This window comes from Poecilia mexicana, unplaced genomic scaffold, assembly GCF_051168715.1.
Source record: "Poecilia mexicana isolate PSO_F unplaced genomic scaffold, ASM5116871v1 scaffold_13, whole genome shotgun sequence".
NCBI classification, from domain to species: Eukaryota; Metazoa; Chordata; class Actinopteri; order Cyprinodontiformes; family Poeciliidae; genus Poecilia; species Poecilia mexicana.
Window position 1 is genome coordinate 4393609 of NW_028263382.1, and position 27068 is coordinate 4420676.

The 27068-nt window shown below is 50.1% G+C and overlaps 1 protein-coding gene across 1 annotated transcript in view; it reads left to right on the forward strand.

Moving 5' to 3' along the window:
* Positions 1 to 27068, forward strand: part of LOC106905976 (leucine-rich repeat and fibronectin type III domain-containing protein 1-like protein) — a 91103-nt gene that overhangs the window by 22228 nt on the left and 41807 nt on the right. The window contains exon 2 of the mRNA XM_088011493.1: positions 13552 to 13694. The gene's annotated coding sequence lies outside the window, so the exon portion shown is untranslated. The remainder of the gene's footprint in view (positions 1 to 13551; positions 13695 to 27068) is intronic.

Here is a 27068-nt window from a genome sequence, read left to right on the forward strand (position 1 = left end):
GCAACAAATCCGAAGCGATGTGGAACTATAACCACTGAGGGAAGTTTGCTGCGTGTTGAGTTGGAAAATTGAAGCAGGTCAAAATGCATCAACACGACGAATCTAATATGGAATAAAAACAATGAGATACTTGACGGAGTTTGGCTACATCGAGGCTCACTGCAGTAAATCAGACATATGGAGGATCAGACAGCAGGTAAAGCAGCGCACAGCTACAAACACTCACCCGGATTAGCATGACGGTCAGAAAGCTAAACAAATAACCTGGAAAATGATTTAAGTCTTCGAGCTGCGATGTCAGACGCTGGTTCTGCTCTCATGCAGGTGCAGGTGAGGAGCTTTAGCCTCTCCTCGATGTCACACATTACGCTGGTTTTATATTATTATTATTTTTCTGGTTACAGATGCACCAACCCACACCAAATGCTTTGTCCACGTAGCCAGAGTTGATGCGTGCGGCCGAGCAGAGATCTGAAACTCTCGTCCCATAAACTCCAGCAACCAAAACAGTTTCTGAGATTCTTATTAAAACTCAGCAGACATGAAATGTCAGAGCTGCTAAAGCCACATTAGCAGCATTGAATTAAATCTCCTGTTTGTTGCTCATCTCTGCTCAGTGCAGCAGATTTACCTCATCCTGCAGGGCCGGTCCAAGGCTGATGAGGCCTGGGGCAGAATCTGACTGAGGGGCCCCTGTAGCTGCTACAACATCAGCAGCTCTAGCAGCTTCTGTGTTACATTTAATCTGGGAGAGGAGGAGGAGTTTAACTGGCCAACCTAAAAACAATCAGCTATAATCCAGTTTATTCATTTGTATCTGTGAACAAACAGCTCAAACTCAAAGATTAAACTCGCAGCATCAGATTGTTGCTATGGCAACAAAACAATTAGCTATGAATATTGTTCTTTGAAGTTTTACAAAGTAAACCTACCAGCTCCTTAAAATCTTACATTTAAACGTTAAACAGTTTAAAATCTTTTAATTTAAGCTGAAAGCATTAAACCAAATTCAGCAGCATTGATCATCTCAATAAATAAATGTTACATTTATGAATCTGTGTTAGAATATCAGCATTTATGGCCCCTGAAGCCCTCGTACCTTGATGAATTTTCCAAGGAAACATGGATCCTCACTGGGGTTGATGCAAATGTCCATAAATGTGAGCCAATATGAGCGATCTGTGCCGAGGTCAACTTCAGAGATCAAGCCACGACAGCGTGCGCGAAACGGCCAATGCTCAGAGACGCCAGCGGCACATAAAGCCTGGCCGCCTGCCAGGCCTTTAATCCCTGTTTACCAACCTTCTGAAGACTGACGGGCCTTACGGGGCCAAAGCCCGGCCCTGATATGATGGACCTCCTTGCGTGGGGTCAGAGGTCAGACTTAGAGGTATGGTAAGAATTAGGTTTTGATTAAGGTTTGGGTTTGGGCCAGGGAAAATGTCAGGGTTAGTAAATGGATTTACTAGATGAATGAAAGTCAATACAAAGTCCTGATATGTGTGGAAATACAATCGCCGTGTGTGCAGGTGCAGAGCATTAAAGTCTTTTAGCACAATGCTAATACATTCTTGCATCAGCACTTCTGTTTGCTTCTTTGCTCAAAGTTGAAACTAAACTCCAGTCATCAGCATTAAAACTTCCTGCTCTGCATCCCATTAGCCCATTTAGCAACTTTTGGGAAATCAGATGGAACCGCCTCACTACAGGAGCATTAACCTTCCTCTCCTCCGGCCCGGAGCCAGCTTTGGTGGGTCATTGGGGGTCAGGGTTCAACTCTGCTGGTCTGTGAAGCGGTCTAGTTAAAGTATTGGTCCATGTCTGGCTTAGACGGTCAGTGGTGATGCCAGGCTGGAATGTAGAGGATGTGGGACCCAAAGCTGCAGCACCGAAACGTTTCCACCATCCAGGGTCCAATCAGGTTTTATGAAAAGCCTCTGGAGGTCCAGTGAGTCACTGGTCTGGTTCTGATCTCATCACCCTGTAGATGTTCAACCAGAACTCCATCTCTCCTCTAGGATCAGGCTGTGGTCCAGATGCTGACCCAGCAGAACCTCTCTGATGGTATCGCATCAGATCTGCAGCAGCTCCTGAACTCCTCTGGACTCTGAACCCACCTGAACCCTGGACTTGCTGCGGAGGAGCAAGTCCTCGCCTCACTGACGACCGGGTTGGATCCGATCGACCCAGGATGAGGGGCTGACGGTGTCCGTGTTTCCATGGCAACAGCTCTGCGCTGACTCTCTGTGATGAGATTATGAGGATGCTGTGAGGACAGGGCCGGTCCTGGATGAGGACAGGGCCGGTCCTGGATGAGGACAGGGCCGGTCCTGGATGAGGACGCCTGGTTTCAGCATTGAGGGCTTGCTTTGCCTCCGTTACAGCAGGCATGGTTCCGGTCCTGGTGGGTCGGGGGTTCTGTGGATCAGACGGGTCGTTCCCAGAGTGGGTTCTGTTGCCCCTGAGGTTTAGCTGAGGCGTCGCTAAGCCCTCGTCCAGCGTGAGACGTTAGCGATGCTGTCTGGAGGTCTGGTCGGCAGTCGGTCTTCAGCCTGAGAGGACTTCTGATGTCTCTGCTGAGATCTGCTCTGGAGGAAGTTGAGCAGAGAGAAAGACACACAGCAGGAGGCGAGAGGAGCCAAATAAAGCAGCTGTGGGGGGGCAGCAGGATGCAGGGAGCAGCTCTGCAGCAGATCTATTTTTGCTCATCATTTGCATGGCTCGTTCTCCCAGCCGGCTTCCACTGTCTCTTCTAATCACACTCCATCTCTCACGCCTCCTCCTCTGCGTGTTTATTAGTCATCTATCAGATAACGGCGTGTCGGTGCAGGAAACTCATCTGTGTCATTTGTTCTGCTGTTCTGCCCGTGTTCATTCACATCCATTTGTCAGACTCCTCTTCTGCTTCCTGCGTCTCCTTGAGGGAGGAGCCTGCGGTTGGCGAGAGGCTGCAGGTGGAACGAGCGCTGGTGATGGGATGAGTCAGACGGTCCAGAGATCTTCAGCATCAACTCTCCTCCTCTGCTGCAGACTCAGGAGAGACGCGCCGTTCGGATCTCAGAGTGAAGCTTTTGTTTTCATCTGCTTGGTTTGATTCGGACCTCCAGAGATTTTCCTTCCTCCGTTCAGAAAACATAACAGCGTCTTGTCAACTGGACATTCGTCTTAAAGGGCCAGTATCATGTTTTCCACAGAGCCGTTTTACAGCTCAGTCCAGTAATTATGTCACCTTTAGTTGTTATGAAAATACCATTTAAATCAAACATGACTTATCACATATGTGACGCCGTGAAATCGGCCTCCGTCTCTTTAAGAGCCGTCACAACAGTGCTCCTCCATGGAGCCGTTTCCGGCTGTCGCCAGGCGTCCTAAACATTCCTGTCTGACTTTCCAGCTCTGCCTCCGTCTCCCTGCTTTGGGTTTAAAACGGCAGAAAACGTTAGAAATGAGAATCGGTGAGTCGGACCTGAACCGGCCTCCTGCTCTCTGGCTTCAGGGGTCAGGAAGGGTTGACCTCTGTGCTGGATGAAGGCCAGGTGAGTCCAGTCTCTGAGCCTGAAGCTATCCTGGCGGACCTGAGCTTTGACTAGGCCGTTCTACAGGCTGAAAGTCAACAGCAGACCAACCAGACCCAGCTCATGGCTCCACTTCAGGGGTTCTGGTGGGTCCAGTTGGTCTGAGCTTTCATCTGAGGTCCAGATTTTCTCTGTGTGGTGGTTCAGACGAGATTGGAGCAAATGAAAACAGTTTATATGAGAATGAAACCAGGATGATCAGGTTCTGCTCTCCGTCTCCAGAGGAAACTTCATTCGTCTCTAAACTTCCCAAATTTTCTGCCTCCATCAGATGATGATGGGCTTCCAGGCAGAACCGCTGAGTGGAGCGAACCCCGGGCATGATGGGATGTTTGGATGGTCAAACTGCAGCAGGAGCCTGGCTGCTCCTCACATCTGGGACCAAACAGCCGCAGCACCAAACATTCAGCTTTACGTTTCAAAACGTGGGAATAAAATCAGCTTCATGATGGACGGCTGGTCGAGCTTTCTTCAATATTTTCTATTGTGGTTTACATGGCTCTGAAGCTGCGATACGTCATTTCTATAAAAATGATTATTTGCTAAACTGTCAGGTTATCATGACAGTTAATCTGTAAAAAGCTCCTCCTCTCCTCTCACTGCCATCTGAAGAAATGCACCGCTCACATCAAATCAACCAATCAGAGCCAGGGGAGGTCTTAGCGCTGTCCATCAACATCATGTGCTAAATGTGAAATAATGCTAAATGTGTTGCTAATGGTGGAGAAACAACTTACTGTCCCCGGAAAACTGTTTGGCAGCCTGAGCCTTCATGGCGGGCTGCAGCCGCTCACCGGCCCGGTGGGTGGGGCGCCGGGCGCCGGCCCGGTGAGTGGGGCGCCGGGCGCCGGCCCGGTGAGTGGGGCGCCGGGCGCCGGCCCGGTGAGTGGGGCGCCGCTGTCCTTTCCTGTCAACTCTGTCAAATTTAAAGGGTTTATTAGTTGATTTTAGACCAGAAGTCAGCAGGAAAATCTAGAAATGTCACGAGTAGAAAGGTGTTAGAGGCTGAATTTGGCTTAAAAGCTAAAGTTCAGCTTAGAGACTGAAATGTTCGCGTCGTGGCAGTAGGGGGCGACAGCAGCTGTAACTCAGGCTGGAGGTCTTTAACGTTCTCAGCTCTGCTGGCAGAACCTCTCTGGTACCAGTTACCTCAACATCCTCCTCAGGTCTTTCTTTGGCCTCAGACTCGGCTGCTCTGTCGCCTCGTTTGTTTCAATCATTCCAGTTTCTCTGGGTCCAACTGAAGCCGCCTCGGCCTTTCCGTTCAGTTCTCTGATTGGTCGACACGTTTTACCAGGATGAAGTGAAGAACTGGGAGCCTCGTTCAGTGGCAGATTGCTGACCTAGTGGTGCTTTCTGGGACTGCAGCTCCATCACATTCCAGTCAGAGCTGGAAGCACCGACAGGAGGTTCCAACGTCTCCATCAACCATAGGCTGAAAGACTCCTCCTCCTCTCCTCCTCCCCTCCTCCTCCCCTCCTCCTCCTCCCCTCCCCTCCTCTCCTCCCCTCCTCCTCCTCCCCTCCTCTCCTCTCCTCCTCCTCTCCTCCTCCCCTCCTCCTCCTCCTCCTCCCCTCCCCTCCTCCCCTCCTCCTCCTCCTCCTCCCCTCCCCTCCTCCCCTCCTCCTCTCCTCCTCCCCTCCTCCTCCCCTCCTCTCCTCCCCTCCTCCTCCTCCCCTCCTCCCCTCCTCCTCCTCCCCTCCCCTCCTCCTCCTCCCCTCCCCTCCTCCTCCTCCCCTCCTCCTCCTCCTCCCCTCCTCTCCTCCCCTCCTCCTCCTCCTCCTCCCCTCCTCCCCTCCTCCTCCTCCCCTCCCCTCCTCTCCTCCCCTCCTCCTCCTCCCCTCCTCCTCCTCCTCCTCCCCTCCTCCCCTCCTCCTCCTCCCCTCCTCCTCCTCCTCTCCTCCTCCTCCTCCTTTTGCTAAATGTCATATTTAATTCTTCATATTCTCCTCTGACTCTCCGTCTGTTCGCTGCCATTAGTTCTGATGAATCATTTCATCGTTCGGCGCCGTGATTCCTGCTCTCTGATTGGCTGTCATCAGGGGCTGCATGTTGCAGATCTGATTGGTGAAAGTTCTGGTGATGAATTCCTTTATTTCCCACCTTCCTACTGGACCCGGACCAGTTAGATGAACCCGCCTCTCTCATCCTTACCAGTTGATGTGAACACCCAGCAGGTTACTGTGCAACGCCGAGTTTTAACACCCGATGGTTACACCGACGGGCCGCGGACGTCCTGCCCTCTGCGGCCCGAAGGGTTCTGGATTAAACCCAACCGGACCAGAATCACATCAGCCACATGTTGACCTCATCGTCTGCTTTTATTCATCTGTAAGAATCAGCGGGGCGTTCTGCAGGAGGACAAGACTGAGTCCAAGTGGATCTGCAGGATCACATCCGGTCAGTCATAACCAGAACCAGAGGTCCGGATCCACCGGTCCAGAGTGTCTCTGAGCTTTAGATGTTGATGTCACCAGTTTTCTGTTCAGCTGAACGCGGTCATACCTGACACACACACACACACACACACACACACACACACACACACACAAACAAAGCTCAGCAGGGTCCAGTTCTGTATCCTGCAGCTGTATCCACCGGTGCCGGTTCTGATCCGATAATCTGTTTCTGTCCTTGTTTATTTCAACAAGGAAAAAATAAAAACCACTTTCCATTTAAAGGCGACTTTAAAAATGTCAGCAACGTTTTAGAAGAAATATCATGTGAGTCACTTTGATTTAGAGTGGAGCTGATGCTCTCATGAATCAACAAGGAGGTCAGAGGTCAAAACTTCCTCACAACACGTAGGAGACTTCAGACACGTTTCTCTCAGTTTCAGAGCCGACAGCTCCTCTTCCTCTCTGGTGCCACCTGGACTTCTGTACGGGACACGGAGGTCCAGGTCGCCTCCAGCTGCCTGGACTCTTCTGTGGTCCAGATGATTTCAGCTCAGATGATGTGAAGTTCACCACAAACTGCTGAGAAGACCAGCAGCTCCGCTGAGGTTCCCAGTACTGCAGCGACTGGTTTCTGTGGGAGGAAAGGTCATGACCTGGATCAGCAGCCAGGTTTCCCTGGTGAAACTCTGAACCTCCTTACTGGAGGGGAAACGGATAACTGCCATTTTCACCAACTTCAGCAGGCCCATAACCTGTTCATTCATCCAGCCACCGGGGGGCGCTGTTATAAAATGCTGGCTGTCGACTTTTTTGGGGGCAAAATGAATCGTAGCTGAAAATAGACACCAACATCGGTAGCCTACAAGGTACTTGCTAAGCTTAAGGTGCTGTATTGATGTTAGCTAGTCATCTTTTAGCTAACATTAGCTAGTCATCTTTTAGCTAACATTAGCTAGTCATCTTTTAGCTAACATTAGCTAGTCATCTTTTAGCTAACATTAGCTAGTCATCTTTTAGCTAACATTAGCTAGTCATCTTTTAGCTAACATTACCTGCATCCAGCAGCTTTACTCAACTCAGTCGGTTAGTTTGGAGGGAAAAACTGTGAAAAGTTCTTTGCGTTTTGCTGGTTTGCTGCCGTGATTCTAACACAAACCTACGTAGCTCCGCACAGCAGCAGCAGGTCTCCTTCACAGGTGGAAACCCAGCGCGAGCGTCGTAGCGCTCATGTTGCGTTTAGAGGCGGCTCGGAAAAACAGGTTACAACATGTTAACAACGGATTAAACAGTTTTAACTGCTGATAAAAGTGACAGAGGACACAGATATGGGAAGTGTGGAAGCCTCTACTGCAGGGGTCCCCAAACTACGGCCCGCGGGCCGGATCCGGCCTGCCACATCATTTGGTCCGGCCCCCTGAACAATGCCGGATCCGGCCCGCCTCCTCATACCAGAGAGCATTCAGTGTTTTTTTTCATATATTGTATTTTCCGGTTTATATGTGGATTTTTCTTCAACCACCAGGGGGCTCTTGAACAGATGTGAAACTAACTTTCCCTCAATGGAATATATACTAGTCAGTCCCAGTCACCGTTTCACTCACGGTTTTTTCCATTTGCATTCTGGGTAAAAATCTATCTAAAAGCGCGAATGTGTCGTCGCGATTCCCCCCCCCCCCCCCGCTCGACAGTTTCAAAGACAGAACAGCCCCCTCCTCCTCCTCCTCCTCCTCCTCCTCTTCCTCCTCCCTCTCCCCCCCGTCGACAAGAATTTTCTAAGGTTTCTTTCTACAAAACCTGAGACCGGCCCCCGACCAGAGAAAGGAACAGCTATGTGGCCCTCGCAGGGAAAAGTTTGGGGACCCCTGCTCTACTGTATCAAATTGATAGGAATAGCAGAGAGTTGGTCATTCTAAGGTAAAAACCCAGCGCATACAGTGTTCATGTTTGGTTTTGTTTTTTTCATCCGGATGGTTTCCCCGCCCCCTTAGGGGACGCGCCCCACAGTTTGGGAACCTCTGCCTTAGACTTTATGTGCGGGAATTTGAAACGTTACTGGTATTGATTTGATTTGTTAATTGTGGAATTTGCTTTTCACTGACCGTATAGGTCAGGTTATGTTTTGACCAGAGCCTCTGCTAGGAGTGGCAGCTGGTAGACGTATTTGATTTTTCTCCGGACGCCTTTTAGATCAACATGTTTTTGTTGTTTTTGCCAAAGACTTGAGGGCAGAAAACCTGGGGACTGTTGGTGTTATTGGTATCATTTAGTCCGTATTTTATCGTTCTTCTGCACTTTGAAAAGCCCTGCAGGAGATTAATGTGAGCTTGTTGTCAACATACAAAGAAACTCTGGAGTTTTTACTCTGTGGTGCCGTTCCAAGAGACCCTCATCCTGACCTCTGACCTCTGAGCCCTCACTGCCTTGCATCCCGTGTCCTGCTGTAGTAACATGACGATGATGATGGATTGGACCTGGCTGTGCAGATGAGCAGGGCTCCGTTAACGCGCCGCTCCTTTCATGTAATGAGTTTTATTAGCACGGCTGCTTGGCTGCCATTAGTGGCGCTAATAGACAAACAACTGTCTGGTTTCATATTTAACGAGGCGATGAGTGAAAGCTGGAGGAGCTGAGAGTTGCAGTCAGCATCCTGTCCTCTCCTCTGGGAACCCCTCTGCTGCAGCTGACATTAGCAGGAAATGTCAGTCTGCTGCATATTTCAGGCACACAGAGCTCAGCGCGCCTCAAACCCACATAGATGCAGAGAAAGCGTTTATTTCTCCTCAGTAATGGATCTTAAAGCTGAAGCAGAAGCTTCTTGACCGTTTCAGCTCAGACCTCAGGACTTTGCTGCATCTCCGTTTCCCAGAGCAGAAGTTTGACTTCAGCAGAGTTTCTGCTTCACCTGCAGCCACAACGACATCCAGTCGTTAAAATCAGATAAAGTGACATGAAATTCACCACAGCATCACCTTGGGAAGTAGTTTGATGTTCAGTCGTCTGTAATGAGCCAAACATGACATGTTGATGCTGCTGGGGAACGGGGTAAAGATCAAATCTGTGATTGATTTATTGATTGGTACTGGCTGCAGCGCTGCTTCCATGCTGACGACGCTGCTGCAGCCGAGCAGGTCGATGCAGACGAGTTTCTGCAGCAGCTCTGGGATGTATGGTCAGATTTACAGGCTCTCGGTAGAATCCCTCCTGCTCTGTTTTGAATGTATTGAAGCTTCTGAAGATGTTTTCTATGGATTCCAACAAACAGAGAGTTACAGTTAATTAGTTTTATTTGGTAACCAGGTTGCTGTGTTGCAGACTTCTGCCCAGGTCTCAACCGGGTTTACCTGGTTAAAATAAAGGAAATAAAATAAAAATAAATAAATAAATGTCAGTTTCAGATAAATATTTAATTAGCAGCCGCTAGTCTCCTAACTAAATATTGAGCTTGAATATTAGCTAAACATTTAGCTCTGAGATAGCTCAATATTTTCGCTAACTCTAAGCTAATATTTTTATCTTGCACAATAAATATTTAGCCAGCAATCTAAATATTGAGAAACTGGCATTTCTAAGTGAACGACATGGTGAAAATATAACAAAAATAATCCAACTTCTGGCTGTGAACTTTCTGAGCTGCAGCCATGTTCTTTCCTTCATGTATTTACCTTTAATGTAGCCATGTAATAACCTTGGAGAACCGGTCTCACCCTGCTGGGTTTAAAGGTTCTGGTCTGGGTCACCATGGGCCCAGAACCCAGCTCCACCACAGGCTGCAGGCCAACGCCGGGTCTATGCAGAACCAGGAGGTTCTGGTCTGTTCTAGGATCAGCCGGATACAGAGCAGTTCGAACCGGACCGGAAGGAGCATGGTTAGCCCGCAGGTTTTCTGTTAGCATGGTTAGCCCGCAGGTTTTCTGTTAGCATGGTTAGCCCGCAGGTTTTCTGTTAGCATGGTTAGCCCGCAGGTTTTCTGTTAGCATGGTTAGCCCGCAGGTTTTCTGTTAGCATGGTTAGCCCGCAGGTTTTCTGTTAGCATGGTTAGCCCACAGGTTTTCTGTTAGCATGGTTAGCCCGCAGGTTTTCTGTTAGCATGGTTAGCCCGCAGGTTTTCTGTTAGCATGGTTAGCCCACAGGTTTTCTGTTAGCATGGTTAGCCCACAGGTTTTCTGTTAGCATGGTTCTCTCTTGCCCTCGATGAAGGCGGACATTTTTCCCTCTGCTCCCTCCCTGCCCATGCCTGCCCTGCTTGCTCTGTTTTTCTCTTTTTCTATATTTTTGGAGCCTTTCTTTCCACATCGTCCAAATCTACAAATTATGGATCTGGTCACCAGATCTCTCAATGCAATTTATCAAATTTTCTCAAGACGTCTGGGCACAGGAGAGCCTCTTGTCCTGCAGGGACACACCCGGTGGGATTCACCCTGGATTTATTCATAACAGGATTTCTGCTGTTTGGAGCTTTTGGATTCCTGGATTATCTACAAATTTGTGTCGGACTTGGTCGAACTAGCGAACACTCAGACTGTTGGTGTGGACAGAGACGAGGACTCTAAAACTCACTAACGGGATGGAATCGATCTTGGAGAAGCTGCTGGTTTCGGTTCAGTGGAACCACCAAACTAATTTGGATGATTGGGAACTGAGATGTATCAGAGAGACATTAGGGAAGATTGAAATTTATAATCTTCTCGACCTAAGACATTCTGTTTCTGAAGTGGCTTTCCCCATGTGGCCTTGGAAGGGCTGCATATTTCCAATCTCCTTGAAGATATGTAAACACAGCGCTCTTCCCTCTTCACCCCCTCCGGTTTCCATGGAGTAGCGAAGCTGAGCGCTCCCAAGGCCATTCCTAGATAAACAATATCTTATCGGACTCTGCCAGGGGCTCAGTAACGTTTCTTCATGGCCCTGTGACATCACCACCTTCACTCGTGTCTTTGTTCTGCCCTTTGTTTTGTCTGAATGTTGCCTTTTGCCCTAATGTGTCCATTCTTCTTTTTTGTTTTAGAAACAGTGGAGTACTCCCTATTTAACCCAGAATAGGATTATTTTAGTTTATTAGCAATATCAGAAATTGTGGAGTTTCACTATTTAGAAATGGAATTAGATACTTAGCAACCCTGAACAGGAGCACCTAGTTTACATACTTACAACATTAGATTAGTTTTCTTTCCTCTTTTTTTCCTTTGGTTTGTTACTTTTTGTATTTCCTTTTAACTCATGTAAAGCACTTTGAATTGCCTTGTTGCTGAAAATGTGCTATATAAATACAATTACCTTACCTTACCTTAGCATGGTTAGCCCACAGGTTTTCTGTTAGCATGGTTAGCCTTTATGTTTTCTGTTAGCATGGTTAGTCTTTATGTTTTCTGTTAGCATGGTTAGCCTTTATGTTTTCTGTTAGCATGGTTAGCCCACGGGCTTTCTGTTAGCATGGTTAGCCTTTATGTTTTCTGTTAGCATGGTTAGCCCACGGGTTTTCTGTAAGCATGGTTAGCCCACAGGTTTTCTGTTAGCATGGTTAGTCTTCATGTTTTCTGTTAGCATGGTTAGCCCACAGGTTTTCTGTTAGTATGGTTAGCCCACAGGTTTTCTGTTAGCATGGTTAGCCCACAGGTTTTCTGTTAGCATGGTTAGCCTTCATGTTTTCTGTTAGCATGGTTAACAGGTTTAGTTTTGAGCTTGCAGCTCCTTGTTGCGCCTGTGAGTGGATCAGACTGTGACAGGATTAATTTAAATAATCCCCTCAGTTTTTCATTAGCCTGACGCTCAGAGCTGTGAACCTGTGGAGACGGTCAGTGGATTACATGATTAGTCAGCAGATTAACACGGATCACTGCATGTCTGCATCAGATCCGTCACGGATCAGTGCTAAGCCTCCTAATGTGCACCACTTCCCTTTTACAGCTGATCCAGCTGAATACGCCTCTGGAGACCAGGACCGTCTCCATGGAGACCAGGACCGTCTTACGCTGAGACTGTCTTCATGGATTGTCTCAGCATGAGATGGACTCAGAGCTGTTTGCTTTCTGAACCTCTGCTCTGCACTGTTTGATCTGTTTCTGATCCAGATTTTATTGTGAAAGAACCTGAAGCCGAGTACGGTTTCCTGCCTGCAGCATCTCAGCCTGTCGGATCAGAACCTCAGAACTGAGCTGGTTCGCCATCAGCTGAGTTGAGTTCTGGAGACAGAAGAGGTTCCTGCTGTCAATATTTTCAGTTTCTTCATGATTTAGGCTTTGTTTCCTCCTCTTTGTTTGGTCTATTTCAAAACTGCTAGATGTGCCGAATGGATAAAACCGCATTTACATCTACAGGAGGATGGAAGACGGACAAAATCCTAGCAGAGCTAGCATGAGGAAGAGCTAGGATGAGGCAGAGCTAGCATGAGGAAGAGCTAGCATGAGGCAGAGCTAGCATGAGGCAGAGCTAGCATGGGGCAGAGCTAACATGAGGCAAAGCTAACATGAGGCAGAGCTAACATGAGGCAGAGCTAACATGAGGCAAAGCTAACATGAGGCAGAGCTAGCATGAGGCAGACCTAGCATGGGGCAGAGCTAACATGAGGCAAAGCTAACATGAGGCAGAGCTAACATGAGGCAGAGCTAGCATGAGGCAGAGCTAGCATGAGGCAGAGCTAACATGAGGCAAAGCTAACATGAGGCAGAGCTAGCATGAGGCAGAGCTAGCAAGGGGCAGAGCTAACATGAGGCAAAGCTAGCATGAGGCAGAGCTAGCATGAGGCAGAGCTAGCATGAGGCAGAGCTAGCATGAGGCAGAGCTAGCATGGGGCAGAGCTAACATGAGGCAAAGCTAACATGAGGCAGAGGTAGCATGAGGCAGAGCTAGCATGAGGCAGAGCTAACATGAGGCAAAGCTAGCATGAGGCAGAGCTAGCATGAGGCAGAGCTAGCATGGGGCAGAGCTAACATGAGGCAAAGCTAACATGAGGCAGAGCTAGCATGAGACAGAGCTAGCATGAGGCAGAGCTAACATGAGGCAGAGCTAGCATGAGGCAGAGCTAGCATGAGGCAGAGCTAACATGAGGCAGAGCTAGCATGAGGCAGAGCTAGCATGAGGCAGAGTTAACATGAGGCAGAGGTAGCATGAGGCAGAGCTAGCATGAGGCAGAGCTAGCATGAGGCAGAGCTAGCATGAGGCAGAGCTAGCATGAGGCAGAGCTAGCATGAGGCAGAGCTAGCATGAGGCAGAGGTAGCAGGAGGCAGAGCTAGCATGAGGCAGAGCTAACATGAGGCAGAGCTAACATAAGGCAGAGGTAGCATGAGGCAGAGCTAGCATGAGGCAGAGCTAGCATGAGGCAGAGCTAGCATGAGGCAGAGGTAGCATGAGGCAGAGGTAGCAGGAGGCAGAGCTAGCACTCCAGCTGACCACATGTTCAACGCCGCATCGCAACAGCGGGAACGGGGCTTTAGGGTTTAGGGAGGAGCTTCCTTTGTGGTTCCAACTGCAGCTTCAGCCTCCCAGTGAGGCGGGGGTGAAAACTTCACCAGTTTGTTTCAGATGATCCTTGTAGAGTCGCTGGAGGAGCTGCATGTTGACACGTGTCTCTGTCCTCCAGGTGTCCAGGTGTGCTGGTCCGCTCGTCTTCCTGTTGGAACCCTGCAGCAGGAATGTGACGGGAATCTCCAACCACTTTAAACAGACTTCCTGCTGATTTCCTGGCGACTTCCTGCCGACTTCCTGCTTCCCACCAAGCCTCAGGTAGGTCGGGTCCAATCAATATTCAGTTTCTGAAACAGTCTGGTGATGATGTGAATTGGAACCAGAACCCAGAGGTTCTGTCGGGTCAGACTTGGGTACCAGAACCCAGGTTGGCCTCCTGCTTGGTTGAAGTTGGTATTATCAGAGTAATAATCTGCATGAAGCAGCAAACAGTTTCCATCAGCTGGTCCAGGCCTTCCTGTCACTTCCTGCTTCACCTGGTTGGTCCACACTAAGATCTGATTAGTGTGGCAGGCCTGTGGTGTGGTACACAGTCACCTGCAGCAGGATTTCCTGCTCATTATTAATCACAAGCTTTTATATTTTCTGAGTCGGAGTGAAGCTCGCTGCATCTCCAAACCAACTTTATTCATAAAGCACTTTAAACAACCACAGCTGATACAAAGTGCTGCACATTAAAACACAACAAAACAATAAAAAAATAAACATAAAAAAACTCTTTCAGTTTAAAAACAAACATACAATTTAAAACTGGATCCTGCTGGAGTTGAAAGCCGAGTAAAACCGATGGGTTTTAAGAAGTGGACAGTGAAGGGGCCTCTCTGACCTGCAAAGGCAAGTCGCTCCATATGGGGCCCCTGGCAGAGAAGCCCTGTCCCCTCTGAGCTTCCTGCTGGACCTCGGTCCTGGCCTGACCCCTGTCCTGGTCACCTGCTCCCTGTCGAGTTCCTGTCCCAAGTGGTGCAGCAGCATCTGAACCAGCTGCAGACGTGAGAGCAGCGACTGACTGACTCCCAGATGAAGTGAGTTACTGTAATCCAGTCGAGTCGAAATAAAAGCCTGGATCACTGTTTCAAAATGCTGCCTGGAAAGAAAAGATTTCACTGACGCCAATCACCTTAAATGATAAAAACTGGACTTTGGCCGTCCAATCTGAGATCATGTCCACCTTAAAACCAAGATCTGTAATAACAGGTTTAAAATAAACCTCCAAGGGTCCCAGGTCCACAGAGGAGGACTCACAGGAGCCACGGGGTCCAAACACCATCACCTCTGTTTTGTTTTCATTAAATTTAAAAAGTTCAAAGCCTTTAAAATCATGGAAACATGGCAAGAGATGTTTGATGGAATGGACATCCTTCTGCTTCAGGGGCAAATAAATCTGACAATCATCAGCATAACAGTGAAATGAAATCCCATGTTTCCTGAGGACAGAAACCAGAGGCAGTGAATACAGAGAGAAAAGCAGTGGGCCCAGAACCGAGCCCTGTGGGACACCATAAGGCATTGAAGCAGCAGATGATTCACAATCTCTAATATTCACAGAAATTGTTCTGTCCTCCAGGTCAGACCTGAACCATTTAAGAACAGCGCCACCAATACCTACAGGTGGTGTAATCGCGATATTAAAATGTTGTGGTCTACTGTACCAAAGGCAGCAGTAGGTCAAGTAAAATCAGAACAACATGGTGACCAGAATCACATGCAAGAAGGACGTCATTAAAAACAATGAAATGAAATCCCATGTTTCCATTAAAAACTCGTATTAAAGCAGATTCTGTGCTATGAAGAGTTTTAAATCCTGACTGAAGGTGAAGATTGAACAGAAAACTGTCGAGTCAAACGAGTTTGGACCCAGTTTGACCAGCTGAGGCGGAGACGTCCGTCCCTATTCAATGAGTTCTGGAGAAGTTCTAGTCCAAATGAAATCAGAGTTCAAAAGGACTGAGGAGCCCATCAGGAGGAGCCTGGAGAGGTCAAAGGTCGTGGAGCGTGAATAACCATCAGAAGGCCTGCAGCCTCAGCAGGCTGGTAAACTGGGGGAGGGGGACAACAAGGAGGGGGGTAATGAGGGGGGAGGGGGTCAGAGTTTGGATCAACAACTAATGAGGAGCTGACTGCGAGCCGCTTCAGGCGAATTCCCATCCGAATCATTTCCCACCAAACGGCTTTAATAAAACACAACGAGGCTCAACAGAGCTAGCAGGAGCTGCTACTTCCTGCTTCCTGCTCAAGTCATAAAACTGATAAGTCATTGAATTTATTTATTTTATGGAAATGGTTGTTCAAATTAACCTATGTTCATCTTAAATAAATAGAAATATTTATTTGAATATTTAGTATTTAAATCTGTGTCTGTAGTGGTCAGGATGCAGACCATCAGCAGGACCAACTCTGATTGGTCGGCAGCTTAACCAATCATGTCAGGAGTTTCTGTAATGAGACAAAAGTCTTTTACTGTAGCACAGGAAGCAAAAAATAGCTAAAAAAAATTAATTGGATTCCTTTTTTGAATTATTTTATTGAATAATACATTTGGACCATATATCTGTTGATTGCAGTACAGAACGTCACCACTAGATGTCACTAGACAAAAAGCGTCCCTTCTTTAACGACACCTGATTCTTCCTGCTAACAACACTTTAAACTTCACAGATTTCTTAAACCCTATTTCTACCTTTTTTCATTCTAAGCGTCTCGTTTTGAGCAAAATAACTCCAATTGCCTTTCTGCACATTAACGTGTGTAATCATCAGCTGAGAACCGGACCGGGCCTCATACAGCTGCCAATGTGAAAGTTGTCATGAATATTTAATGAGTCCTGAGTTTAGCCCAAGCAGCTGCTGAGGAAATCAATAGCATCATGGAGAAGTGCTGAAGGTTGAGCGTTACATTTTTAATGAACTTCTGATGCAAAGTTCTACTAAAGGCACAGAACCGACCCTGGGAGGCGCTAAACAGGAAGTGATGAAACAAAGTTCAGAGGTAAATGTTCAGGTGTTGCTCCAACAGGCTGCAGGGTCAATGAGCCGGGTCAGAACAGCAGTAGCTGAAACCAGTCAGGTTGGACTGAGGAGTCTTCCTCTGTCAGAGGTCAGTCAGAGGTCAGTCAGAGGTCACTGTTCAGACTGGAGATTCTGCTTCTCTCTGAACTCCTCTAAGGAAACATCAGATGGGTTGGTGAGACGTCTGTCATGGCTGAGTGGGATGACGTCACATCCATACTGCTGCCGTCGCCTACCAGACGCTCCCACACAGATAGCAATGCTGCTGGCCTGTTAGCATTCAGCAGGGCAATCAAACACGAGCAACACTGCCCAACCTGACTCTGACCTCTGACCCGAGAACAATGAAAAGCTTCCAGTCATGGTGAGGTCATAGCACCATCTCCATCCTAGCTAGATGCCCAATGCTCACACTGAAGCATCTCTGTTGTAAAACTGCAGCTAGCACGCTACGGGCTACAACTAACATGCTACGGGCTACAACTAATGTGCTACGGGCTGCAGCTAGCACGCTACGGGCTACAACTAACATGCTATGGGCTACAACTAACGCGCTATGGGCTGCAACAAGCTACGGGCTCCAGTTAGCATGCTACAGGCTACAACTAACATGCTATGGGCTACAACTAATGTGCTATGGGCTGCAACAAGCTACTGGCTGCAGTTAGCACGCTACAGGCTACAACTAACATGCTATGGGCTACAACTAATGTGCTACGGGCTGCAGCTAGCACGCTACAGGCTACAACTAACATGGGCTACAACTAATGCGCTATGGGCTGCAACAAGCTACGGGCTCCAGTTAGCATGCTACAGGCTACAACTAACATGCTATGGGCTACAACTAATGTGCTATGGGCTGCAACAAGCTACTGGCTGCAGTTAGCATGCTACGGGCTACAACTAACATGCTATGGGCTACAACTAATGTGCTACGGGCTGCAGCTAGCACGCTACTGGCTGCAATTAGCATGTTACGGGCTGCAACTAACACGCTACGTGCTGCAACAAGCTACGGGCTGCAGCTAGCACGCTACAGGCTACAACTAACATGCTATGGGCTACAACTAATGTGCTATGGGCTGCAACAAGCTACTGGGTGCAGTTAGCACGCTACGGGCTACAACTAACATGCTATGGGCTACAACTAATGTGCTACGGGCTGCAGCTAGCATGCTACTGGCTGCACTTAGCATGTTACGGGCTACAACTAACACGCTACAGGCTGCAACAAGCTACGGGCTGCAGTTAGCATGCTACAGGCTACAACTAACATGCTATGGGCTACAACTAACATGCTACAGGCTGCAGTTAGCACACTACAGGCTACAACTAACATGCTACGGGCTGCTGCTGCTGCGTCAATAGTCAACATCCCCAGAAATCAAGGCTCCAGATAACTTCAGGTTTCTGCCTTACTATCTTAGCATTTTGACTCATGACGAAAGAAATTCCTGCCTGCTCCTCATGGAATGAATCCAGTTTGTTGATGCTGATTTCGGTTTGCTCTGTGAAGTCAAGCATCTTCAGAGTTTTCAGAGAAACACGATGCGTCCCTCCATAATTAATCTTTAGAAGTGATACTGAAAAAATTCTAGTTCAACATGTTGCACCATTTCTGACCTTCACATTCCCTGAAGTAATTACTGTAGTGCTGTTTCCGAAGAGCTCACACACACACACACACACACACACACACACACACCTGTTCCACAGCGTGTTAAGCCGCTGACGGAGAACATTCATTTTTCCTTGGACTGTAAGGAAATGAGTCCATGTCACATTACCCAGCTGTCACCTGAATCACAGGACTTTATTCATCATGTTGGAGGCAGAAATGAAAGCAACGCATTCAGAGGTTAATGACCTTGTTTAGCACGTTGTTGAGCACAAAGTGTCTCTGTCTGAACCCTTCAGCTTTTACCTGGAGATGGATGAACACTGATCTGTGGCTAAACTCGTCTCCAAATGAGAAAACATGAGAAACTGCAGACTGATGCCCTCACGCTGCTGATGTCCTGTCTCCAACGAGACCCGGAGAAACAGCAGATCCCAGTGGCATGAATGCCAGCACCAGTACCAGCCCAGCACAGTCCATTAGCCTGCAATACTCCCATCCAACAGGTGGCGCCAATCACTCAACAGCTGAGGAAAATGAAGGTCAACCCAAAGATCTGCTGCTTCCAGGAACCAAAGACAAATTTGCAGAAGTCTTTGTCTCCTCTCGAGCAGAAACCAGCACATTACTGCCCCCTGGTGGCTCCCAACAGCAGAGACCAGGTTAGCTTCTGCCGTAGCGCTGAGACGGCTAGCGCTTATAACATGCCATTATATTAATGCACATAATGGAATATTTGTTGTTTGAAAAATAAAATAGGCGGTTCTACACAATTTCAGAGGAGATCTCAGGTATTTGCAGATTAAACTTGATGCTGGGCAGCTGTGGAGAATGATGCAGTGATGACAGCAGGAGTTGGGGACAGAAAGGACCAGTCCACCTGTCCAGGACAAGTCCAGCCAGGCATTTAGAGGGTCGGCACATTTAGTTTGACATCATCTGAGAAACAAACTGCTTATTGAGTCACTTAGTTGTCTTTGACTAGGACACATCCTTTAAATCCCATTTCAAGCTGGTTTCCAGTACTTCATTCAGCAGAGAAACCAGTCCAGGCATTTGTTGGTTGAACTATTTGCATGATCACATCTCCATGTACTCTGGGCTGTTGGTGAGAATCATGTTTCCTCCCTGACGCCAGGCGTGGAGCAGAAGGTCGGCTCTCCTGTCAAACCTCGGTTTGTTCCAGCCCAGAGGAAGACTCTGACGTTCTGCTGGGTTCATCATCTGATCTCAGATGTTTCTCTGTCTTCATCGCGTCGTCTCTCTAATCTCCCTGCAGAGATGTGGACGGTGGTTACTATGGCGATGGCTGGTAATTATCCACCATTTAAACCATAGTTTACTGGACGACCTGTGCTGCCTAATCAGTTCAGTGAGGAAATATTTAAGTGAGAGAGAGACACCCTTCCTCCATGACATCATCACTGTCCTCCTGTCTGTCCCCACGTCTGTCTCCATGTCTGTCCCAATATCTGTCCTCATGTCTGTCCTCCCGTCTGTCCTCATGTCTGTCCCAATATCTGTCCCCATGTCTGTCCTCCCATCTGTCCCCATGTCTGTCCCCATATCTGTCCTCCCGTCTGTCTCCATATCTGTCCTCTCGTCTGTCTCCATATCTGTCCTCTCGTCTGTCTCCATGTCTGTCCCCATGTCTGTCCCCATATCTGTCCTCCCGTCTGTCCCCATATCTGTCCTCTCGTCTGTCTCCATGTCTGTCCCCATGTCTGTCTCCATATCTGTCCTCTCGTCTGTCTCCATGTCTGTCCCCATGTCTGTCCCCATATCTGTCCTCCCGTCTGTCTCCATATCTGTCCTCCCGTCTGTCTCCATGTCTGTCCCCATGTCTGTCTCCATATCTGTCCTCTCGTCTGTCTCCATGTCTGTCCCCATGTCTGTCCCCATATCTGTCCTCCCGTCTGTCCCCATATCTGTCCTCTCGTCTGTCTCCATGTCTGTCCCCATGTCTGTCTCCATATCTGTCCTCTCGTCTGTCTCCATGTCTGTCCCCATGTCTGTCCCCATATCTGTCCCCATGTCTGTCTCCATATCTGTCCTCTCGTCTGTCTCCATGTCTGTCCCCATGTCTGTCCCCATATCTGTCCTCCCGTCTGTCTCCATATCTGTCCTCCCGTCTGTCTCCATGTCTGTCCCCATGTCTGTCTCCATATCTGTCCTCTCGTCTGTCTCCATGTCTGTCCCCATGTCTGTCCCCATATCTGTCCTCCCGTCTGTCTCCATATCTGTCCTCTCGTCTGTCCCCATATCTGTCCCCATATCTGTCCTCCCGTCTGTCCCCATATCTGTCCTCCCGTCTGTCCCCATATCTGTCCTCCCGTCTGTCTCCATATCTGTCCCCATGTCTGTCCTCATGTCTGTCCCCATGTCTGTCCTCCCATCTGTCCCCATGTCTGTCCCCTTTAGTGTCCGGTCAGCAGGCCTTATGGAGACGGACCAGTTTCCTCTGAAATAAAAGCTGGTTCTGGTTAGGTGTGACCTCTGACCTCTGGCTGTTTGCTCCGCCTGTCAGCAGCAGCTGCTGTTCCTGCAGAAATCGAACTGTTGGATCGATGCGACGCTGAGAAACAAATGGAAGCAGCTAATGTTGTTTAATATCAACATCCTGCCGATTGGAAAACTCATTTTCTGATTTCACTGATGAGCAGCGGAACCAGAACGCCTTCGATTTTCCTTCCCACTGAATTACATGTTGATTTGGAATAAATTAACTGATTACAATTTAATATTTGATGCCAAATAGATGAAATTATGTTTGCAGATGACTGGAAAGAGGATTGTGGGTAAATTGAGACGCGATCCAACATGGAGGGCGACTGACAGCCGGGCGGCTCCAGGACCCGTTTCCTAGGAGACCGAGCTGCGGGTTCTGGTTTGGATCAGGAACCAGTCCTTTGACTGGTTCTGCTTCTGGTAATGAGCCGACATGTTGCGTGAACGCTGCAGGCGTTCTCACTACTGAGTTCCTGTTTGCTAGTTGCTTTTCGCCGCGTTTCTTGTTCTGCATACTTTGTTCTATTTTCACCATCTGACTTTTATGCTATTCAGCTTCTTCTCCTAAAGCCGACTATATCTCATGCTATTCATAACCTTTATAGTTTTTATGATATTCAGCTTTTTATGAATTTTTCTGGCCCATTGAAATTAATTTAAAACCATAAAAATGCAGCTAAAACTTGCCTGTCTTGCAAACGTCACTACTTTCACCCAGAAACCTCATTCCACTTTTAAAATGTTGTTCTGCTTATTTCAGCCTTTTCACATCTTTTGCCATTTTCATAAATTTCCTCTTCAGGTTCAGCGTCTCATTTTGCTCAGACTGGCGCTTTGGCTGTTTGGATTTTCTGATCCTCTGCTCACGCGCTCGATTTTCACTCTTCCTACACATCAAAACGTAGTTTATCATGTATGGATTCAGAAAATGTAACACTCATCATGACATGGGACTCTTGGCCCAGAGTGCGCACAGACTGGGAATAGGAGACATTGTGGGAGAGAGAACCCGGCGAGACGAAGCTGTGGCGTCGTATCTCCTAAACTATCCCACGTAGAAATTTGAGTTCAAAGCTTCCTGACACTCATGATGTATTTATTTTTTTCATACCCATTAGTTTTTCCATGAAACGTGTTTGTTCCAGACTTGCAAATCAGATTTTGTCAAAATTGCCTGTTTTTGAAAATGAGGCATGTTTTTACTTCATCACAGCTCAAAGACAGAAAAAGGTTCATGCATGAAACCTGATTGTTCTCTGATCCTTCCTGATGGTTTCCGAGATAGAGGGGATAGTTTGGGACCAAGTTAAGACGATTTTCTTCCTCCTTCAAATTTCTCACCATGTTTGACACCGTTTTGTTTTGAATAGGACTGTGAGGCTGAATAAATCCCACAGAACCCGGTTCTGATGACTGGATCATGTTCCTGTCTGTCCTCCAGTGGTGACCCGATTGGCTTGGATCAACCCAATGAGCTCTGGGCAAGAGATGTTGCTCTCACTGAAGCGATGCTAATGCAGACCGGATTGGTTCCTGGTTCTGTTCTGCTGATGCGGCGCGGGCCTGGCCCTTTAAGAGAGTCGCTGTGTCTGAGCCGGTCTGAGCTCCTCTTCTGGCACCGAGGCAGACATTGATCTGCAGCAGGATTTAACTGGACAGTCATTAAGGCTGGGGCACTGAGCGCTGCGAACAGCAACAGGTTGGGGCAGGGCTACTATCCTAAACAGCAGCAGGAAACAGAGCCGCATTCTCTGCAGGTTTTCACATTAAAAGCTCCTGGTTTGATGATCGTTGGATTCAGACTTCCTGTTTCCGGCGGCCGCTGCTATTGGCCAAGGCCTGCGGAGTGTCGTCCTCAGGGGCCAATCAGAGCTCAGTCTGCTGTCATCTGGGATCTCCTGTTTCCCTGGGCTGTGTGTGTGTGTGTGTGTGTGTGTGTGTGTGTGTGTGTGTGTGTGTGTGTGTGTGTGTGTGTGTGTGTGTGAGTGAGATATCTGCAGGAGATGCAAACTCATTTCCTCCTGCTGCAGAGCTGGAGGATCAGTGGACGGAGCGTCAGGAGGTTTTGGTGGACCAGCCAGCTGGTCTGGGCGATTCTGCCTTCCTGGGAAAATATTAGTTTATATTGTCAGGGTTATAACAGGGTTATAATATATTATAACCGTTTCGCTGAGTTCAGAGCAGCAGGAGGCTGCAGGAGGCCCTCATCTCTAAGCTTCCTTTGCTTCACGGTGATTCAGCTGGTTTTCCGTCTTTGGTTTGGATCAGAACCTGAACGTATCAGGGACCAGGCGCGGAGCTATAGGGGGGGTTGGGGGCCCCCGGATGGGTGCCAGGGAGGGAGGAATGGTTTCAAGTCGCTTTAATGTCTCATTATAGACGGACAAAGAGCGCCCTCACCTGTTCAGAAAGGTGTATGTAATGTTAAATTTACTGTCCCACAATGGTATAGCAGTCAGTCCCAGTCTCTGTTTCACTCACGGCCCCCACCCCACCCCCGCTCAACAGTTTCCAGCATCACAGGTGATACACAGGGGCCCGGCCACTGGCCCCCGGTCACTGGCCCCGCCCTCTGGCCCCGGTCACTGGCCCCCGGTCATTGGCCCAGGTCACTGGCCCCGCCCCCTGGCCCTGGTCATTGACCCAGGTCACTGGCCCCGGTCACTGGCCCAGGTCACTGGCCCCGCCCCTTGGCCATTGGCCCAGGTCACTGGCCCAGGTCACTGGCCCAGGTCACTGGCCCAGGTCACTGGCCCCGGTGATTGGCCCAGGTCACTGGCCCCGGTCACTGGCCCAGGTCACTGGCCCCGGTGATTGGCCCAGGTCACTGGCCCCGGTCACTGGCCCCGGTGATTGGCCCCGGTCACTGGCCCAGGTCACTGGCCCAGGTCACTGGCCCAGGTCACTGGCCCCGCCCCCTGGCCCTGGTCATTGGCCCAGGTCACTGGCCCCGGTCACTGGCCCCGGTCACTGGCCCAGGTGATTGGCCCAGGTCACTGGCCCAGGTCATTGGCCCAGGTCACTGGCCCCGGTCACTGGCCCAGGTCACTGGCCCCGCCCCCTGGCCCCAGTGATTGGCCCAGGTCACTGGCCCCCGGTCACTGGCCCCGCCCTCTGGCCCCGGTGACTGGCCCCCGGTCATTGGCCCAGGTCACTGGCCCCGCCCCCTGGCCCTGGTCATTGACCCAGGTCACTGGCCCCGGTCACTGGCCCAGGTCACTGGCCCCGCCCCCTGGCCCTGGCCATTGGCCCAGGTCACTGGCCCCGGTCACTGGCCCAGGTCACTGGCCCAGGTAACTGGCCCAGGTCACTGGCCCCGGTGATTGGCCCAGGTCACTGGCCCCGGTCACTGGCCCAGGTCACTGGCCCAGGTCACTGGCCCCGGTGATTGACCCAGGTCACTGGCCCCGGTCACTGGCCCAGGTCACTGGCCCTGGCCATTGGCCCAGGTCACTGGCCCCGGTCACTGGCCCAGGTCACTGGCCCAGGTCACTGGCCCCGGTGATTGGCCCAGGTCACTGGCCCCGGTCACTGGCCCAGGTCACTGGCCCCGGTGATTGGCCCCGGTCACTGGCCCCGGTCATTGGCCCCGGTCATTGGCCCCGGTCATTGGCCCCGGTCACTGGCCCCGGTCATTGGCCCCGCCCCATGGCCCCGGTCATTGGCCCCGGTCACTGGCCCCGGTCATTGGCCCCGGTCACTGGCCCCGGTCATTGGCCCCGGTCATTGGCCCCGCCCCATGGCCCCGGTCACTGGCCCTGCCCCATGGCCCCGGTCATTGGCCCCGGTCACTGGCCCCGGTCATTGGCCCCGCCCCATGGCCCCGGTCATTGGCCCCGCCCCCTGGTCCCGGTCATTGACCCCGGTCATTGGCCCCGGTCATTGGCCCCGCCCAATGGCCCAGGTCACTGGCCCCCAGTCATTGGCCCCCCCAATGGCCCAGGTCACTGGCCCACGGTCATTGGCCCCGCCCCTGGCCCTGCCCCCTGGCACTGGCCCTGCCCCCTGGCACTGGTCATTGGCCAGGTCACTGGCCCCGCCCAATGGCCCAGGTCACTGGCCCACGGTCATTGGCCCCGCCCCCTGGCCCCGCCCCCTGGCCCCGCCCCCTGGCCCTGGTCATTGGCCAGGTCACTGGCCCCGCCCCATGGCCCCAATCACTGGCCCCGGTCACTGGCCCGGTCACTGGCCCCGGTCATTGGCCCTGGTCATTGGCCAGGTCACTGGCCCCGCCCCCTGGCCCCGCCCCCTGGCCCTGGTCATTGGCCAGGTCACTGGCCCCGCCCCATGGCCCCAATCACTGGCCCCGGTCACTGGCCCGGTCACTGGCCCCAGTCACTGGCCCTGGTCATTGGCCAGGTCACTGGCCCCGCCCCATGGCCCCAGTCATTGGCCAGGTCACTGGCCCGGTCACTGGCCCCGGTCATTGGCCCCGGTCACTGGCCCGGTCACTGCCCCAGTCACTGGCCCCGGTCATTGGCCCCGGTCACTGGCCCCGCCCCATGGCCCCAGTCACTGGCCCCGGTCACTGGCCCGGTCACTGGCCCCGGTCACTGGCCCCGGTCATTGGCCCCGGTCACTGGCCCCGGTCATTGGCCCCGGTCATTGGCCCCGGTCATTGGCCCCGGTCACTGGCCCCGGTCATTGGCCCCGCCCCATGGCCCCGGTCATTGGCCCCGGTCACTGGCCCCGGTCATTGGCCCCGGTCACTGGCCCCGGTCATTGGCCCCGGTCATTGGCCCCGGTCATTGGCCCCGCCCCATGGCCCCGGTCACTGGCCCCGCCCCATGGCCCCGGTCATTGGCCCCGGTCACTGGCCCGGTCACTGGCCCGGTCATTGGCCCCGGTCATTGGCCCCGGTCATTGGCCCCGCCCCCTGGCCCTATGTTGGCTCCAGTGTCAGGGACGGTTTGGAAAGTTACAGTAAAAATAAACAATTCACGTTTCAGCAGGTTATTAATTCATTGATAAACATCACAGTTTCAAGCTAATTATTTAAGTCACCAGATAATCATTTAGCTTTAAATTAAATATTTATTTGAAGGCTAAATGTTTAAGTTGCCAGCTAAGTATTTAGCTGGCTAGCCTGCTCGCTAAATCCTTGAATATTTATTTAGCAAGCTAAATATTTAATTGGTAGAATAAATATTTGCTTTGTTACTTAATGTTTCAATACTTAATTTGAAAATGTAATCTGTAGTTTGTAAATGAAATGTTTAGTTGGTATCGAAATATTTAGTTTGAAACCAACATCTATAAATAAATGAATAACCTGGAGAGAATCTGACAGGCTAAATAATCCAGATTATTGCTGTTAATGTTTCCCAGCTAGCAGGTAATGATGAAGAGGAGAAGACGGGTGTGAGGAAGGTTTGGTCACATGACGCGTCGGTTGGATCGGAGGTGACGGCAGCAGGCTCAAACTGTCGCAGGCCGTTAGCGGCGGCGCAGCCTGCAGCTCCTCAGCGGCTCAACGCTCCTCAACAGCGCAGCTCAGCTGGAAATGATCAACTGTGTGAAAATAATCTGACAGATTATTCTGCAGCCTGTCAGCAGGAAGCGGGGCTCTGTGAGACCGTCTGAGCAGTCACTATCTGAGCAGCAATCAGGGACTCCAGTTGGAGAACCAGGAGAATGTTTCCAAACTAACTTAATTCAGCAGATTATGAAACTGTCTAAAACATCTGGATTAAAACTGGGCATCTTGTTCTGCTCCAGGAAAAGAAACTGAACCTGGATCAGTGCTCAACTCTTTCTACACATTTTCAACCATTTCTATGTTTTTACTACTACCATCTTCTGAAGCAGTAAAACCTAAAATGTGCAGTTTGACATGTTGGTGAAGCGCAGCAGCTCTGGAGTCACTGCTGCGGTTAGGGTCACTCTTCTCTCAGTCCTCTCGCACAAAAACAATAATTCAAGTCTTGGAGCTGCGGAGTGAGACGCTGGTTCTGGTTCTGGTGTCGGACCGCCGCTACTGGTGGTAATATTTCCCAGCTAGCCAATCAGAGCCAGTGTTACTCAGCTAGCCAATCAGAGCCAGTGTTAGTCAGCTAGCCAATCAGAGCCAGGATTAGTCAGCTAGCCAATCAGAGCCAGTGTTACTCAGCTAGCCAATCAGAGCCAGTGTTACTCAGCTAGCCAATCAGAGCCAGTGTTACTCAGCTAGCCAATCAGAGCCAGTGTTACTCAGCTAGCCAATCAGAGCCAGTGTTACTCAGCTAGCCAATCAGAGCCAGTGTTACTCAGCTAGCCAATCAGAGCCAGGATTAGTCAGCTAGCCAATCAGAGCCAGTGTTACTCAGCTAGCCAATCAGAGCCAGTGTTACTCAGCTAGCCAATCAGAGCCAGTGTTACTCAGCTAGCCAATCAGAGCCAGTGTTACTCAGCTAGCCAATCAGAGCCAGTGTTACTCAGCTAGCCAATCAGAGCCAGGATTAGTCAGCTAGCCAATCAGAGCCAGTGTTACTCAGCTAGCCAATCAGAGCCAGTGTTACTCAG